General features: G+C 37.0%; 1 protein-coding gene and 1 long non-coding RNA gene across 3 annotated transcripts in view; one reads left to right on the forward strand and one right to left on the reverse strand.

Annotated features, from left to right (window-relative positions):
- Nucleotides 1-766: 766 nt before the first annotated feature.
- Nucleotides 767-12,741, reverse strand: LOC134738152 (uncharacterized). The gene is made up of 2 exons (XR_010123733.1): nucleotides 12,576-12,741; nucleotides 767-1,052 (listed from the first exon to the last, which is right to left on the reverse strand). It is a non-coding gene; the product is annotated as an uncharacterized LOC134738152 (long non-coding RNA).
- PCNX4 (pecanex 4) overlaps nucleotides 10,338-17,475 on the forward strand; it is a 47,215-nt gene continuing 40,077 nt past the window's right edge. For both annotated transcript variants that reach the window (XM_054447576.2, XM_054447578.2), the window contains exon 1: nucleotides 10,338-13,293. The gene's annotated coding sequence lies outside the window, so the exon portion shown is untranslated. The remainder of the gene's footprint in view (nucleotides 13,294-17,475) is intronic.

Raw genomic sequence — 17,475 nt, forward strand, 5'->3', positions numbered from 1 at the left:
CCATGGAATACTATGCAGCCTTTAAAAAGGATGAGTTCATGTCCTTTGCACAGACATGGATGAAACTGGAAACCATCATTCTCAGCAAACTTAAACAGGAACAAAAAACCAAATACCATATTTTCTCACTCGTAAGTAGGAGCTGAAAAATGAGAACACATGGACACAGGGAGGGGAACATCACACACTGGGGCCTGTTGTGGGGTGGGGGGCAAGTGGAGGGATAGCATTAGGAGAAATATCTAATGTAGATGATGGGTTGACGGGTGCAGCAAACCACCATGGCACATGTATACCTATGTTACAAACCTGCACGAGAACTACAGTATATTAAAAAATATAACAATAATAATACCTTCACAGCAAAAAAATAAATAAGTAAAAGCACATGTATTTTTTAACATCCATGATGGGGGATGTGGCCTGCCTTCCCACTAAATCTCTCACAGTGGAAAATTCCAGAAAGGACAGGGATTCAAATGCTGCACAGCCAAAAAGAGACAAACATGCAGTACATTAAATGATTTTAAATGGACAGAAACATTGGTTTGTAATGTACCTAGAATTGTTTAAAAAGTTGCTTCACTATAAGGTGGGGAAACATTGGTATAATAGACTATAGGAATTGTTCTTCTTTTCTGCCTAATTTTCCCACCCCCTTTTCTTCAGAATCCTTTGGGAAATATCTCCTCTATGCATTAGTGCTGGGGCTGCTAATCACAGGAGTATGCACACAGAACCTGAAATTGAGATACGGACATTGGTAGAGAGTTATTTGGTTTATTTCCTCCATTGCAATTGCTTAACTGGGAGATTTGAGTTTGTCTGGCAGCCATTTGTCTGCCACTAGGGTAGACTCTAAAAGAATAAAGCAATGCAAACAAAGAGTTGGAGAGAGAGTCTTGACAGCAGTATTTGAGTCTTCAGATGCACTCTTGCCATAAGATGCACTCTTGCACTTCCAAATTACATGAACCAATAAATCCTTTTTGGAGGAGTTGAATTTCTGTCACTTGCAACCAAGTATTCTGACTTTGTGCAATGCATAAGATCTAGGAGATAATAAGGTCAGTATCATTTGAGTCCCACAATTACAAATATTTGAAGAAATACAGTTCAAGGTAAGAGTGGGATAGGAAAGATATTTGAACAACAATTCATAATGTAGATTATTTTTAAAAGCTAAGACAATGCAACCTCTCTTAGAATCAAAGGAACAATGGCTTGAGAAGAGAGCTGTGAAGTTAACAATTCCTTGAGAATATAAAAAACATCAAAAGCATGAGTAGAAGACATAGCTGTAAACTATACCACAGAAAATTCATGTTTAAGAATTTCCTTTACCACTAAAGAACTTATCCATGTAACAAAACTACCTTTACCCAACTATTGAAATACATTTTTTAAATTAAAAAATATAGGAATTTCCTAATAGAGAAGAAATAATCAAATGTTTCATTATTTTTTAAAAGATTAGAATCTAGCCTGCTTAATACAAAGCCTAAATAATACTGTAATGAAAGTCAAAGGATCCATTCTAGACAGATCTTTCACTATGTATCTATATAATCAATTTATCTGAACCTGTGGTGTCTTACCTCTAAAGCAAGTGTGGTGGTTAATACTGTCAACTTAATTGGATTGAAGGATGCAAAGTATCATTCTTGGGTGTGTCCATGAGGGTGTCGCCAAAGGAGACTAACATTTGAATCGGTGGACTGGGAGAGGCAGACTCACCCTCAATCTGGGTAGCCACCATCTAATAAGCTGCCAGCGTGGCTAGACTAGTGGAGTCTTCCCGTGCTGGATGCTTCCTGCCCTCAAACATCGGACTCCAAGTTCTTCAGCTTTTGGACTCTTGGACTTAAACCAGTGGTTTGCCAGGGGCTCTAGAGCATTTGGCCACAGACTGAAGGCTTCACTGTTGGCTTCCCTACTTTTGAGGTTTTGGGACTTGGACTGGCTTCCTTGCTCCTCAGCTTGCAGATGGCCTACTGTGGGACTTCACTTTGTGATCTTGTGAGTCAATACTCCTTAATAAACTCTGCTTTATATATACATCTACTCTATTAGTCCTGGTCCTCTAGAGAACTCTAATACAGCAAGCATCTCTTTCATTTCTAAAATTGTGACAATATTCAAAGTTCACTTCAGTCTAACAATTACATTTTCTGCTACTACTATCTATAGTCATGAGCTTAGACAAAAAAAGGCAGGAGAAATACTTGAGCAAAATATTTCAAATCACACATTTCAGTTTAACATAGAATATAATTTGGTGATATTTATCTTTGGAATTCTTTTTGAAATTGCCTTATGCATTTTGTTTTTTTTTCATTGTACTATACTCTTACTCTATAAATTGTCCCCTTTTCAACCTCTGATACATGTATAGAAATCCATCCACAGCTTCTGAACTACCTTTTAAAAATTTTTTTATTATAGCAAAATACACAAAACGTATCTACCATTTTAACCTTTATGTTTTTAATTGTGGTAAAATACACATAAAATTTACCATCTTAACTATTTTTAAGTGTACAGTTTAGTGGCATTAAGTACATTCACACTGATATGCAAACATCACTATTACCCATCTCCAGGCCTCTTTTTATCATGCAAAACTGAAATTCTGTACCCATCAAACAATAACTTCCCATCCTTCCTCCCCCAAGTCCCTGGAAACCACCATTTTAATTTCTGTCTTTATGAATTTGACTACTCTAGATACATCATACATCATGTAAGTGTAATCATACAATATTTGTACAATAATTTTGTGAATAGCTTATTTCACTTAGAATAATGTTCATCCAGGGCTGAGCACAGTGGCTCATGCCTATAACACCAGGACTTTGGAAAGCTGAGGTGGGAGGATTGCTTGAGCCCAGGAGGTTGAGGCCGCAGTGAGCATCCCGCCACTGCACTCCAGCCTGGGAAACAGAGCAAGACCCTGTCTCAAAAAAAAAAAAGGGTTTATCATCCATGTTGCAACATGTGTCAGAACTTCCTTCTTAATGCTAAATAATATTCTATTGTATGTATATATATTTTGCATATCCATTCACCTGTTAATGAATATTTGGTTTACTTCTACCTCTTGGCTATTGTGAATAATACTGCTATGAACACGGGTATACGAGTATCTGTTAGAGTCCCTACTTTTAATTATTTTGGGTATCTTAGAAGTGGAACTGCTGGATCATACGGTAATTCTATGTTTAACTTTTTGAGGAGCCATCATATTGTTTTCCACAGCAGCTACACCACTTTACATTCTCATCAGCAATGCATAAAGGTTGTATGCTATTCAGGACTTTTATATATTAAAATATTTTATTAACCATTGTTAAATAGTACATGATATTTCAAAAACACAATGAGATGATCATCTGGAACACCTCCATGCGAATACAACTATCATTTGTAAAATTCTAAGTTTTCTCATTTGTATATTTTCATAGAATTTTAAGTTTATATATTTTTTATTTTCTTCATATTATATATCTAAGCATTTTCCATGGCATTACAAAGCTATTGTAATTATCATCCTAATGTTTATGTTATAGTCAACCAAGGGGAAATACTATAATTTTCTTAATCATCGAACATTCAAGTTGCTTCCAATTTTCCAGTATTAGAAATACGCAATAAATACATATGTACATAAATCTTTACTTCTTTTGAATCCTTTGCACAGAAAACTATTAATCAGTTAAAAATATGCACATTTTTAGAGTTGCTAATATGATTAAATTTATTTTCAAAGTGATCATATGGATTTGTATTACCTCAGCACTCTCACCAGTGGGGCCCATAACAAGAGGTACTGGTACTCTTTCATCACTAGTCCTCTAACAAATTGTCTATCATCTATAAATGCTCACTAATTGAGTTCATGAGTGAATAAATGAGAATGCCATTTTACTGAATCCTCACTATCACTGAATCTTATTTTGTTTGCTAGTTTAAGACAGCTGGTACATTTTAGGCTATTTTAAAACTGTTTAAAATAATTAAAAACTTGGCCTTTGAATCAGAAGGTCCATAAAAAATGAATCTCCTTGCCAGCATAAAGGTCTTTCTTGGTATTTAAACATTTTTCTGTACATTGCCAAGTGTAATGTAATTTCATTCTATTATAATTTTTCTTTCTAAACACAAAAATATTATTATGGGAGCACTTTCCTAACTTGCCAGGTTTTGCCATATCAGGTAACTATAACCTCTATTTAGCATTTGGTATAAGAAAATGAAATTGTATCAGCCATACTCAACTCATCATAACTGAAACGCAATTGGTTCTAAATTTTTCTTATTTTGTTCATTTCTTTTTATTGTGAATTTTCTACCCATTAAGATGAAAGCTCTTTGAAGTTAAATCTTTCTTTTTCATCTCTATCTGCCAAATTGATTAGCACAAAATTTGGCACATAGTAGGCATCAATAAATATTTCAGGCATATTTACTATGCTCTACAGTTGATTTTTTTTTGATCTAATTGAGAATAATTTTCAAGAACCATGATAAAAATAAATCATATATGCATTAAATACATATTACAAGGATTTCTTTATGTTAAGGTAAAAGAATAAAATTAGCAGATAAAAAGGAAGCCTTAAACTATCCTGGTAGTCAATGTAGTATTCAATTCTTTACAGATTGTAAATTATAATGGTAATGGTACTAGAATTATCAAATTTTCCCCAAAGCAATCTTCAAGGCTAATCAACATAGACAATCACTCTTTTCATTTCTATAGCAATAAGAAAATTTTAAGCAATATCTTTTGATTGGAGTTGTCTTGAAAATTGCTTAGTTGGGAGGCCTTATTTTAAAATGCAACAAGCCTGAAATATTAAATGTAATTTGCCGTGCAGCCTAGAGAAACAATGAAGCATTTGGTACATTTTTCCTAATTGTTTCTGATTGCTGCCTGGGTAGCTCCAGCACTTCATGTTCAAAATCACCTTTGAGGGCTTCAACATCTTTGACTACTACTTTTAATCAAAAAGAGGCTAAGTATAAAATAATTTGACTATTACATGGCAGAAATCCTCATAATAACTGCCTTTAACATTTTTATTCAACTGACCTTAAAGAAAGAGCCCTCAGAAGGTAAACTGTTGGTACTTAATGAATACCGATTAACGTGACACATTACTGGATGCTAATATTCACAGAAATCACTGTCCCAAGAAAAGTGGTCAATACTGAAGTAAAGAGAGTTAGTTTTCTAATGATAATCACGTTTTGTTTAGGTCTGCTTAGCATAAAGCTCACTCTTATGTTTGTTATTTAAAAAATTTACGCATTTTAAAAAATGTATTTGCATAAAAAATAAAATTGTATAGACTATATTTCCACCAATAGCATGATAAAACTAACAGAAAAATAATATAGAAGTAGAAATATACAGTTATAAGAAAATTTAGAGACAGCCCGATCCTTAATATTACTGAGGAGAAAACGGAAACCTAGAGATTGACTTGCCCAACATAAAATTATCAAGTTTCTTGCAGAGCTTAAATGGTAATTCAGATCTCATTATTTCTTGTTAAATATGTTTTCCATCACCTTATGAACAGCATTATCTTTTTATTTCACACTAAGAACACTGTTTTCTTAATCAGTTACTGAGTTCTGCTTTGATGAGGAATGAGGAAAATAACTGGTCTAGTAAATGGAGATCTTGCAAAGAGGACAACATATTTCAGAGTGTTCTCAGGTAGGGCTGCTTTTGCTTCTGAAAGGAAGGAATCATTCCATTGTCTTTGGAAGGAGGCATCAGTGGATGCAGTATTTGGGATATAATCAAAAGGAGGGGAAACGGGCTTCAGGCCCTCCTGGTTCTTAAAGATTGTTTACTGACTCATAAAGCAAATACTATCCATTCTGTGCATCAGGAGAAACGGAATAAAAATTCTAGAAGAGTCCACACTATATTCAGGTTAGTACTTTTAAGATGTACTATATTTTTAAAGAATCTGTACATTGGGGAAAGAAGGCAAACATAAATAAAGGAAGTCTTCTCATAAGAGTAAATATAACTTTTAGGTTTTCACAGCCTACTGTTATAGCCCAAAGTACATTTGGGAATATGAATGATACAGAAACAAGTTGCCCAGGGATAATGAATTGTGCAATTCAGGGTGTATGTTTCTACACGAATTTGACCACTCAGAATAAAAAAACTGTCACTGAATTTTTGCAGTACATAGTATGAGTAACTTTTTTGGTTTTGTTAGCTGTATTAGGCAGGGCATACATGCTCTTAAAGCTTGCCTCTAAAATTTTATTATTTTCATTATGATGCCAGGAGAAAAATTATCAGGGAAAAAATTCACAGGGAAAATAATGCATAGGCTAGTTTTATATAAAAGCCACAAATAAAAACAATCCATTGTTTCTTACTACATGGTTATCTCTACAAGTATATGCATCTTTTTTGTGCATACTGCTCTTTAAAGGTGTATGAATTTTCTACCAATTACAAAGTCTTGTAGGAGTAAAACTGCTATGTAATAAAAACATGAATCAGATATTTGGCTTGGGATTCATAGATAACAGAATTTTAAAAATTCCATGGGATTGATAATTATTCTAATATTTATTTCTAAATATTGGTTTTAATTTAAACTAAGAGTCTAAAACACAGCCATGGTAAAATGAAAATATTTTAAAGTACCAGCATAAATGTTATTAAAATCATTACACTTTATAACTATACTGTTAAAAACAAACAACATCTAAAAATTTCCCACAGTAATACTTAGTCATTGCTGATTCAACAAAATACAGCGTATTTTATTTTGCATGTTATATATAACATATACTTTACATATGTACAAATTTTTGTATACATACATATCTGTATATATACACTAATATATTTTTACACATATGCTAAAATTTATATTTTACATACATTTGAAAAAATCAAATAAGCTTCAGAATGTATACATAAATTCAGTAAATGTTCTCATTTACTATATAAAATGAACTAATTTTAAAGATTTCAAAAGATGACCTATTAATCTAATACTGCAGTGGTCTAGTATCCCACTGTCTGATTATCAAAGCTCAAAATTTACCAATATACCAAATAAATCACAGTAATTTTCAACTGTAATACAACTCTAAAAAACAATATGGCACTTCTCTTCCTATGAAAGCATCAACACTTTAATTTCTTTATTCAGAAAAACAACAATTTTTCCAAATATATTCTGGATAAAGGTACTATTATACAAACAAAAATCCACTACACCTCTACACTGGTTATACAGTGGCTAAATCACTTAATGGCTTGGTGAGTTTTTTGGAGGGTAGGAGTATTGCAGCCAATTTAATGTTTTTGTTTTTAATTTTTTTATTATTTAAAGATTATAAAATAATATATATTATTTTAAAAATGTATTAACAGCACAAAAGAGTATAAGGTAAAAAGCGAAAGTTCCCCTTCCGGTCAAATCCCATTTAATCTCTTGAGGTTAAGGTCTGTTGTTTCTTATGTGTCTTTCAGAAATATGCATATATAAAACATGCTCATGCTTACATCCAGTTTAACATAAAATCATACCATGCAAATCATAATTTTTAATTGTTTTAATTAACATAAGTTGGACATCTTTGCATAGATGTACATGCTGATATATCTCCTTTTCATATAATCTATTTAACTAGTCCCCTATTGAAGACTGTTTTGTGCTTTTTTGATATTACAAATTTTCTAGTACAAACACCTGTAATAGCAAAAACACAAAACAGTCTTCAATAAGGAATAGGTTCAATAAACTTAAATGAAATTCTGTGTCAAGGGGAACTCCATTTTAAATTTTGTTAAACACAGCCAAGCTGTTTCAAAAATGTTCCTCTAATCTACCATCCTACCAAAACCGGTTTTTGTTATTTTATGCATAAACTGTATTTGCTAAATGTAGTTTCATTTCCCATAAATAATTATTTAATATGAGTAACCTCTAGTTTTTGTGTTTTTAAATATATTAACCTAAAGAGAGCATCACAGTGTAAACTGCAGGAAGTAATTGTAACAAATGTGGACTTTTCCACTCAACAGTATAATGAGGCTGGAAAGATTGCAAGGGGGTCAACAGGCTTTCCTCCAACATTAGGCAAATTACACCTAACTTTTCCCCCCTACTCTTATGTAATCACAACTTTCCTACCCAGTAGAAATTCTCTCAGTTAACTTGCACATGGCACTTCCATTTATATATTCATTCTAAAGGAAAGTGAAGATAATATTCACAAAATTCTAAATGGTTAGTACATTTATAAACAGAAACTTGGCAGGCAAATGCCAGGAAAGGGGCATCTACTTGAGGTTGCTAACTTCAGTTATAGCTTTAGAAATTAATAAGGCATCATATCATTGGTCACTGTCAGTAGGTTAACTGATGCTCCAATCTAGTGTGAAATGCTGAGAGAAAGACTATGAAATCTGCATCATCAACTGTCAACAATGTTTGCAAAAATAAAGGAGAATCATTGTACTTAATTCAGATGTGTGTAATTTAATTTTTGTAGAATCAAATTGTTAAGTACGCCTGTGGATGGTGTATGGCAGACACACCAGACAACAAAACGTAAGCATATCCTGAGAATGACCCTGTATGGCAGACACACCTCAATGTAGGTTCAGTCTTCCCAGCATGGCCAGCCCAGAGACTCATCCTTATCTATGAGAACATCTGAGCCCCATCCCATCCTGTGGGACGTGGGCCATACAGGAGATTGAGGCTCTTTGTTTTGGGTTAAATGAAGGTTGCCAGATGGAGGTTGCTAGGGGGAGGGTGTTAAGTGCAAACACTATCTAAACTGCATGCTTTCTGCACGTGGTGGCACTCCTGTCCAGCCCACTGCCACTGTAGTGCTCTGTATGTAAGTTCCCTTCAATAAACCCTATATCTCATTTGCTGGCTCTGGGTCTCTATTTGGCCTCTTGAACCTGGTGCCATCCATACTGAAGTGAACGGGGTCTGGCATGACAGATGTTTACAGTTTTGTTACGATTAAAATTTGATCTTTCCGTGAAGTTAAAATTTTTACAAAATGTAACATAATTTAAAAAATTAAAGTCCAGCTTTTTAAATATTCCAATTTACTGATTTCCAGTCTAATAATTCTACTGTGTTCTTTCTTAAACACCTGTGTTTTTTTAAACAATTATCCAAAATAAGTTTCCAGTAGTTACAATGTTCCAAAATAATATCAACTGGAACACCTCTAAAATGAAGTCTCATCTGTGAAGTTATTGCTGTGGAATAACAGTGAAATTTAAGAGCTATACAAGAAAACTAAAAATTCTTTATCACAACCAAAATTTGAAACTATTGTTTTATCATACACTCCCCATCAGTAATTACTGTAAATTTTTCAGAACTGGAATTTAAAAGAAATATATTGTATCTTAGAGTAAAGCTTGAGACCAACCAATGGCAAAGCTATGATTACATTATATATTGTTTATTTGATGGTTCTATTTATAAATGTTTATGGGATATGAAAGTTTCTATATTAAAGAAAGTTTCAATATGAAACACTGTAATTAACTATTGGGTACTTCCTGTCTTCAATATTCTCATAACTCATAACTTGCCCAACCCAAATCTCACAAACATGTTGAGACGCTCTAAAATTTCTACTCATCACATGCCCTTTCACATGATGTTTGATGCATATCATGATCTATCATACAGTGACTTTCAATAAGCCATATAAGTCAATCTTTTTATTTTATAATCCTTTTCTTCTTCAGTTTTCTTCTTGTCCCATTAAGATATAAACCTTGACATTCTTTTCCAATCTTATTACTTCAACAATCTTTTTAAAAAAAATTATTGAATATTCTACATCTTAACTTCTCTCCCAAGGTCAATATGTAATATAGGTCCAATTCTGTATTTCCAACCTGGCATAGGCACCTGAATAGCCCATCAGCCCCTTACACACAGGTCTCAAAATAGATTGATTATCTTTCTTCCCAAAGCTATTATTCCTCCTGTGTTTCTTTAAAGGCACCCAAACTGTGAGCCTGATTTTGCCTCCTCTTTGGCCCATACCTAGTGCTGCAGCTCTGCATTATTTTCAGAGACTTCTGGCCAGTGGGCTCTGGAAACAAGGCAGAGTGAGGGTTTATGGTGTGGGTTTTGTTTTTGTTTTACTTTTTAGCAAGAGAAGTTAACTTGGGTATGAACTGAAAACGGGCATTACCATTACACAATAACATGTATGTCACGATAATGCCTGGCTAAACATCTTCTCTGGCTGAAGCAGCAGTTCCAGATTTTTCACAATTTGTTTCATTTTATGTAAATCAGCAGGGTAGGAAAAAATATATGAATCTTGAAGACATACAGATACCGACTCAACTCCAGATGTTATCACTTATTTTACTTTTCTCAAGCTCAGATTCCTTACATTTGAAATAACAATAAGCTACCTCATAAGGTTAAGATTAAATGAGGTACACAAAGTACTGATTCTATGTATGCTCTAAGTATGTGTTGAATGAATTAAAGAATAAATGTTCCCCTACCTGGAATACCTCCTCTCCCAGCTAACTTTTTTTTTTTTTTTTTTTTTTTTTTTTTTGAGACAAGATCTCACTCTGTTGTCCAGGCTGGAGTGCAGTGGTGCAATTTCGGCTCACTGCAACAACCTCTTACCTCAGCCTCAGAGTAGCTGGGACCACAGGCGCACACAACCACACCCGGCTAATTTTTTGTATCTTTTGTAGAGACAGGGTTTCACCATGTTGCCTCAAACTCCTAGGCTCAAGCGATCCTCCTACCTCAGCCTCCCAAAGTGCTAGGATTGCAGGCAAGAGCCACCACGCCTGGCCCAGCTGTGCACTCACCCCTTAAAACTGGATTGCAACCATCCTTAATTTCCCCAGAATTATGTGTCCCACTTTGTTTCTGAAGCTCAGCGCATACCTGTTTATCACATACACTGTAATTACTGATGTCCTTGTTGTTCAAGTTATGTCCTTGATGTCCAAGTTATATTTTGGTAAATTCCTTAAGGATCATGTTTTATTTGACTTTATATCTGCAGCAATTAGTGTAGTTCCTGACAAATAGGAACCACTATTCCCTTCACTATTTCAATAAATGTTGAATGAATATTTTATACACAGCTAACCAAAGGGCTTGTACCATATGCCCTATTAATTTTATTCTAAGAAAGTGCGATGTTCAAATATATTTGAAAAACAGCAGATATTCCAACAATAAACATGTTAATTCTGGTTGGGTCATATGTAATGTCCATGAGAAGAACAAGCATAAATACAGCCTCTCTACATAAAGATAATAGCTCATCCTTACTAAGCACTTAAGCTGTGCCATTTAGTCTGCTAAGCAATTTACAATTATTTGATTTAATCCAATGACATAACTCTCTGCGGGTTAAGTTCTATTATTTGCCTTATTTTACAAGATATGGGGAAACTGAGCACTAGAGAAATTACATAACCTCAAGATCACACAAGTAGTAAGCAGTGGTGCCAGGGTTTCAACCCAGACTTCCTGACTCTGGAGCCTCTACTCTTAATCACATGAAACAGACTTCTTGGCAGTAACTGATGCTTCCAAGATGCTTAATGTGGTACTCTGACCCACAATGAGTGAGCTTCAATGAGAAAAGCTATGGATGGACCAACAGCACGTTTTCCCATATTCTATCAAATCGTGAAGACACCAAACTATGAAAGGGTCTACCTGCAAATTAAGTCCTTTAAGACAAAGCGTATGTATATGCGGGGTTTTCTTCCACATGCTTTCAACACACTACACTTTTCCTCTGGACACAATATCTTAAAAATAAATAAATAAAGCTTTGGCTTTCTTTTAATATGAACACAGTAATTATTTTTCTATTACGACCTGAAAACCTAAATACTTAAATACAAAGTCATCATTTCCAAGACAGCCAAGAGCCAAGAATTAAAAAAAAAAAAATTAAGGCCGCATTTATAGTTTTGAGGAATGGCGATCCAAACAAAACAGTCCACAAGTCATCTTGGACTCTGAAGTGTGCAGAACTGCTAGGGTATCTACCCAATCACATGGGGGAATTACGGGTACCTTGATACCGACAAGTTAGCTTCGAAGTTCCCTTACACGAGCCTCTAAATCAGCTGAGACCAATCATTGTTAACGCTCTCCGGGGCCGTCTTGAGGACTCCCAGTTGGCAATCTGGAACGTGTCCAGAACTTGGTGGGGGGGGATCATATTTCGTGGAGAATGGGGGAAGTGAGCCCTGGGTATAGGGATAACTTTTTAACTAGCGTTAATTGGGGTCTTTGCGGCCAGGCTGTAAAGATTCCCGCCACACTAATAAGAATCAGCCATGGCCTTTTAATTGGAACGCCGGAACTCTGCCTTGTTTTATTAATATCTTAATAACACGTTTCTATGATGGACATGTTGGTTCCTTGTATTTTAAAACACAGCCACAAACTGAGGCGATAGCGATCACGTTATGCAGTCCCCAATCATCCATGCCGAATAGGCTGCATGAAGTATCACTCAAAAACATTCATTACCGTCGGTGTGTTGAGTGGTAACGGCCAGTGTGCGAATTCATTAATGGAAGTCGCGGGACCCCGAGCGGTTGGAGATCTGCCACACCCCTCTGCCTGCATTAACACAATCTGACCCGACCTCTGGTGAATTAATGCGCAAAATGGCGGTTGCACGTCTGTTTCCCCACCCCGGCGCACAATCCTGAGGAAGGACGTCACGTCACCAGGGCAACGACGCTCTTGCGTAAAGGCCCGGCGCAGGGGAACGTTCAGGGCGTCACGGCTTTACCCGCTGTTTCTTCTGCTAGGCCCAGTGCGAGACCAGAGCACGAGCGACTCCCGTCGTCCCCGGCCAGGCAGATGTTGCCCTAGTCCTGGCGCGAACGAAGCGCGCTATTTCCCTGCTTCCTCTAGGCCAAGCCTGCTTTACGGCAGGGCCCGCCTTGGGAGCGAGCACAGACCGGGGCAGCGAGGCCAGCCGGGCGCCGGCGATGTCCCCGAACGCGCACGCGCTCTGTTCAGCTCCGGGTGGCGGCCGCCGGAGTTGACGTTAGCCATGGAAACCGAGAACTGGCCCGGGCGGGGCCGCGGTCAGCTCGTTGTTCGGCGGCCGCAGCTTTTCTGCCTCCGCATTCGGGCAATAACCAACCTCCCGGCGGGAGCGCCCAGCCCGGGTTTACCTGCAAAAATGCGGTCCCCGGGATGCCTTCGCGTCTTCCCTTCCCTCGGGTGACTTGAGGTACGTTCGTTGTCCGACGTCCACCTCGGGACTTCTTCGGCGCCTTAATGTCCAAGCCTGTGCGGAGAGCCAAGTTGTTCTTGGGGCTTTCATTGCCACAAGAAACATATTTTTCGTTTTTCGTTGCAAAACCTTTAAGTGCAATTATTGCGCTTAATGAACTCAGTCATTAGAGATAGTAATTCAGTGTGATTTTAACTTTCCTTTGAAAGACTACTGTAGCCTGTTGAATTGTAGCATTTTGTTTCTAAGAGACTCGTACGAAATGGAATATGGCACACCCACCTGGAGCTATGTCCCTTAGATAGAACTGTACTCTCTCGCCATATCTCCAACTAAACCTCTTTTGTCCGAATTGTTCAACTCATGGCCCCCGGAACGTGAAGCGCTCCTTCCCCACTGATCTCGACCTCTTTCCCCACAACCTCTTGTCTGTCCAGGACCAGAATTTACTCCAGTGAATCGGAAGTTGTTTTCCATGCCACTGAATTGGTTATCTGCTCTGTATCCATCATTTTTCACTTACTCATTTTTTACTATTTTTAGGTGTTTGTTTTCTTCATTAAATCATTCCTGCAGTTAGGGCAAAGACTGTCCTTCATGTTATTTGGTATCCACCGCCACTCACGCCGAATCCCCAAACCTTTAGCATAGCATCCAGTTCAGATGTTGCCTTTTCACGAATTTAACCGTTTGGAGCATCTGTTGGTTACTCCTAAATTTCCTACTTAAAGAGCTGCCTTCTAATTATTAACTGTTGTGGAAAATACCAATCAGGGAATCTTTTTCCTTTTTAAGAGCTTTATTGAGATGTAATTTACATTCAGTGCAATTCACCCATTTACAGAATTGTGCAGCCCTGACCACAGTCAAGTTTGGAACATTTTCATCACCCCAAAAAGAAACCTTTTACCCTCAGCAGTCACCACCTGCCTCCCCCATTATCCTTACCCCACCAGCCATAAGCAATTACTAATCTATTTTCTGTCCCCATAAATTTCCTTATTTTGGAAATTTCATATAGATAGGATAATACAATATGTGGCCTTTTGTAACGGGCTTTCACTTAGTGTGTTTTCAAGGTTCAGCCATGTTGTAGAATGTATGAGTACGTCATTCCTTTTTATAGCCTAATTCCATTGTGTGGATATATCACATTTTATTCATTAATTGACGGACATTTGGGTTGTTTTCATTTTTTGGCTGTTAGTAATATTTCTTCTATGACTTTTGTGTACAGATTTTTGTGTAGACATACATGTTTTTATTTCTGTTGGGTGTATACCTGAGAGTAGAATTACTGGGTTATATGGTAACTCTATGTTTAGCCTTTTGAGGAACTGCTAGACTGTTTTCTAAAGGAGCTGTGTCATTTTACATAACCACCAGATATGTTTGAGGGTTCTGATTTCTCCACAGTCTCATCAATACTTATTATTGTCTGCCATTTTTATTTTAGCCAGTCAAGGGGGTTTGAAATGGTACCTCATTATGGTTTCAATTTGTGTTTTTCTAATGAGTAATGATGTTGAGTATCATTTTATATTTTCTGTGCTTATTAACCATTTGTATATCATCTTTGGAGAAATGTCTGTTCAGATCCTTTGCTTATTTTTTAAAGATTGGATTATTTGATTTCTCATTATTGAATTGTAAGAGTTCTTTATATAGTCTAGCTATAAGTCATATATATATATATGATTTGCACAAATTTTCTTCCGTCCTATAGGTTGTTTTCACTTTCATGATGGTGAGAACCTTGTTTTTTAAACACTTTCTCACTTGTCTTGTGAAAGGGTACTGGATACCAATCCCCTCATGCTGGCTTAGCTATCAAAAGCTTCCAATTTTTACACTTTGTAGATTCCTCTTGGACTCACTTTTCTCCAAAGAACCCTCTTCCCCCAAGTTATCCTTCCAGTTCTCTAGCTTCAAAACAAAATTCGCTTTCATTTGGCAGTTGTTAGTCCAAACTGCACCATTTTGTAAGCCCCCCAGCATTTTGCAGATCTTGGTCAAAGTGACACATTCCAGGGGAGTTTGGGCTGTGAGAACCATCCTGCCTAACCACCTGACCACAACACACAAGAACATCCTTATCATACCCTGCTGAACAAAGGCCCAACTGAAGGAACGTCCCTATCATACCCTACAACCGGAACAAAGGGCCAAACTACCTGATCGTAGGAACATCTTAATATCCTGCCAGGCAGCAAACCAGACAGCCAAGACCCCTCCTGCACATACCTATAAGTCCCCAGCCTGTGAATGGCGGTGGGCTCTGGCATTAAGCTGCTCCCCCGACCTCTGAAGGTTTTTGCAATATACTTGTGTTGTTGTAGAGCCCCCCCACCCCGATCTTTCTTTAACTCCCACCTTCCCTTTAGAAAAAAACTAACAGCAATAGCATGGTATGATTCAAAAACTCATTTTGCCACTAACTGACATTGTATCTTGGTTAAGTCACTTAATATCACTGGTTCTCAGGTATTTTTGTAAAATAAATTAATTTATTTCTAGTAATTCATGTGAGTAGCAGACTTCATTCACCCGATACTTGATTTTAAAAGAAAAGTTTTTCAACCCAGGGAATTTATAGTGGGTGTCAGTCGAGAAAAATAATGGGACAAGTCTCAATCATTTTAGGAGATTTATTTGCCAAAGTTAAGGACGTGCCCGGGAGATAAGTCTATGCCTTTCTTTGAAGATGATTTTGAGGTCTCCAAATTTAAAGGGGAAGGGGCAGGATGTTGAGAAGTACACAATTGTCATGTAAGAGGTGGGTAGGGGCAAATAGTCATTTATGCCTTTGACTCAGTGAATCTGCATTTTTTACGTAAGATGACAAACGGGGCAGAGGAAAGAATGAGGGGAATCTGCATTTTACATAAGATAACACACAAAATGGGGTAGTGGAACAATCAGATTTGCATTTATGTCTGGTGGGCCAGGGGTAACGGCACCTGTAAGCTATCAATTGACATTACCGTGATGAAATTTTAGCTCACTGGGAATTTCCTTGTGGGCAAAATATGGGGGAGGTGTGTAGCTTTTCATCTTGTAGCCATCCTATTTAGAAACCAAAAGGGGGAGACAGGTTTGCATGACGCAGTTCCCAGGTTGATTTCTTCCCTAAATGAGTTTGGGGTCCCAAAATTTAATTTCCTTTCACATTTCCCTTCTTTTTTCTGTAAAATCTTTTGGAGAAAGCATTTTAAAAGGAATACGAGTTCCTGGCCTCAGGTTGGTTTTTCCTCCCTTTTTTGAGCTGCTTTCTTATTGCTAGGATGGTTTATTCCTAGAAGTTCAGGTCCCCAGTCTCTAGGAAGGCTCATTTCTAAGAGGTCTTGTCGCATGAAGATTAAAAAAAAAAAAATAGAGGAAAGAAGTAAAAAAGGAAAGGAAAAAAAGAGAGAAAAAATATATAGGGACCTAGGCCAGATTTATAGCAAGAAAAGGAAATCACACCTGGAAGCTGGGTCAGGCTATATTACTGCCTTCTCAATTAGAGCAATTCTCTAGGGAATCATTACCCTAGCCCTTTCAGTTCATTGACATATTTGCAGGCACATAACCATAACAACACTGTAAGCAGAAACAGGACACAACACAAATTATTATTCCTAATATAAGCAATAAGCTTCTGCCACCAAGTTCCCCAGGATCCAAACCAACCACCCAACCGATTGATTAACGAGGGTTTTGGGTCTGACAGATGTTTGGGTTTTCTGGGTTTTCATATCAGTCATAAGTCAGATTATGTTCTTCAATTCATCTGGAATATAAACACAACATTCCATCTTTATGATGGCACAGGTCCTCCCTTGTGCTGCCGTGAGTCTATCTAAAGCCATACGGTTTTGCAGCACAGCTTTCCTCATAAGCATGACTTCCTTGTTTAGCAAGGAAATACTCATGCAGCTATCATTCAGGACCTTTTGGGTGTAATTCACTAGGGCCTCTATATGCCATATAACATCTTCAATACCTATCTGTGGCACAAAGATTGAAGCTAAGTGGTCATACCATTAGAATATCAAATGTGTCCAACAAGACTGTAAATGAAAAAGGTTTGCTGGTTTTGGCAGGTCTGAATTACTCGTCCTTGTGCCCAAGCATAACGTAGGGAACATTGTCCTAACCACTCTGGAGGTAACCACGGCCATAAGTTAGTGCCACATA

Source organism: Pongo pygmaeus, chromosome 15 (genome assembly GCF_028885625.2).
Source record: "Pongo pygmaeus isolate AG05252 chromosome 15, NHGRI_mPonPyg2-v2.0_pri, whole genome shotgun sequence".
Classification (NCBI taxonomy): domain Eukaryota; kingdom Metazoa; phylum Chordata; class Mammalia; order Primates; family Hominidae; genus Pongo; species Pongo pygmaeus.